This window comes from Phaethon lepturus, unplaced genomic scaffold (genome assembly GCF_000687285.1).
Source record: "Phaethon lepturus isolate BGI_N335 unplaced genomic scaffold, ASM68728v1 scaffold45742, whole genome shotgun sequence".
In the NCBI taxonomy this organism is placed as follows: Eukaryota; Metazoa; Chordata; class Aves; order Phaethontiformes; family Phaethontidae; genus Phaethon; species Phaethon lepturus.
Window position 1 is genome coordinate 10,491 of NW_010524957.1, and position 2,071 is coordinate 12,561.

Sequence of the window (2,071 nt, forward strand, 5' to 3'; positions counted from 1 at the left end):
GGCGCACAGCCTGCGAGCACAGCCTGCGTGCAGGCGCTTGGCAGCCCCGGTCGGGTCTGGTGGTTGAAAGGTGGTGATGCGAGAGGCTGAGCAGGCGGGGTGATCTGCTGTCACCCCGTTTGTCTGTTGGACACGGGGGGTGTTAGGGCATGCACCACCTGCGAGAGGTCAGCTCTCCCTGTAGCATGGCCGCTGGTGCTCTCCCTGTCAGGCACCATGCAGCAGCCAGCGGCAGCTTTGATAGCTGTGGAGAGAGTGAGCTGTGCTGTGACCCGTCCCTGCAGCCCCAGCCCTCCTGCTCTGCCCTCAGCCCCCAGCCCAGTGGCCAGTGCTGGGCACTAGCATTCTGTAGCATCAGGGCGGTGGCAGGTCTTGGAGATCCTGGTGCTGCAGCATCTCCTCTGCATGGGGAGGGTGTGGATGCTCTTGGATATGGTCCCAGAACTCAGGGAGCACGATGGGAGGAGCGAGATGGATCTCTGTTTTAAAATGCAGCCAGTTGTAATTGTAATGCTTTTCTTTCTGCCTGTACATCTGCATTAACAGGGATTAATTCTCCTTACAAGGAAAATTAATTCCTTTTTCTTAGTTGCATCTCTGACTGACAAGCTGCCACTCAGAAGGCTGCGAGCTGGGAGGAGTGTGGAGGGTCATCTGGCAGCGAGCGTTTCCTGCTGCCGCTGTCACTATTCTCAGAGTTCACGTCACCACAGGTTCCCCTTCTGCGGGATCACATCATTTCCCTTTTTAGAGATGTTTTCTCCGAGGAAAGCGTTCCCCAAAGTGCGGTCAGGTTGCAGGAGAGGCAGCCGCATCGAGCTGAGAGCTGGCGCATGGGTGACTGGAATCACCAAGGGATGTTTTTCCTTTGAGGACTCTATTTCATGATGGATACCCGCCAGAGGTGGATTAAAACCAAAATGCAATTAGATAAATTCATAAATAAATCACACTAGATTCAGAAATGAGTGCCGAGAGGAGGATGCTGATGGCAGGGAGCCCTTTGGCTCGCAGTGCCAAGATTGGCTGCTGTGTTTGTGCTTCCACCCATGTAGAGGCCATGGCGCTGGTCAGTGGTGTTGAGGACATGCGGGCTCAAAAGCTTTCTGTTCGTAAGCAGGAGCAGGACGTACCCGAAGTCCCCGAGCACCAGCTCTGCCTATGGCCGGGGAAGCGTGTACGTCCGTGGGAGCCTGAGAGGGTCTGTGCAGGGGCACCTCTTCATGTGGTGCCTCTGGGGCAGAGCTTGTGCTGGCCAACAGACTGTGACCGAAGTGCATGGGGAGCTAATGACATTTGGGACTTCAACGTGCAGGATTTGGTGCTCCGGACGCTTGCATCTTCTTTATATAGCTATTTAGAGAAGTGGTACACTGCTGAGCCAAACTCCTCTGCACGAGAGGGAGTTACTCTCACAAAATACTCAGGGGCACAATTTGCAGTAAAACCCATTTTTATCAATTAGGAAAAGCCAGCAAAACCACCAGAAATCAGTAAAATTTTGCAAAGAGGCTGAGTAGTTTTGCTTTCAACTGCTATGGAAAGGAAGATGATGGCCAAGTTGGAAACCCCTGAAAATAAGTGCTGAGACTTAGAGGAGTGCCTCTTTTGTCACCTCCCCTGGTGCAATGGCACTGTGCCCCGCACAGATTCCTCCGGGAGCACACTTCGTTTGCCGCAGGGAACACTGGCGGTTCAGGAGCGGGCTGGGGCCCTACGGGCTGGCTGAGCTCCCACGGGGCAGCACCCCGCGCCGAGGAGAGCCCTGGGCAGCGCCGCGGGGGCAGCACCGGCCCTCCCGTGGGCTCAGCCAACAGCCAGAACGCAGTCGAGCAGGGCACTTACTTCTCAGCCATATTCTCTAGTTGACTAACGTCCCAGCTCGTCAGCACCCAGCAGCCTTCTCTCTGTAATCGATTTTATCTCTGTGGGCTCTGCTCTTGGGAGATGTCCTTGGCCTTGGAGGAGGGCTGTCCCAGCCCCGCCTTCCTAACAGGGCCCTTCCCTTGCCTCTGCTCTGGCCATTGCACCATGTGAGGAAAGCTGTAGGAAAAGCCTGAATGCAGGAATG

General features: G+C 55.3%; 1 protein-coding gene across 1 annotated transcript in view; it reads left to right on the forward strand.

The window, feature by feature from the left end:
• LOC104617321 (muscleblind-like protein 1) overlaps positions 1 to 2,071 on the forward strand; it is a gene marked incomplete at its 3' end in the record, with an annotated part of 14,238 nt that overhangs the window by 7,257 nt on the left and 4,910 nt on the right. The window lies entirely within an intron of this gene.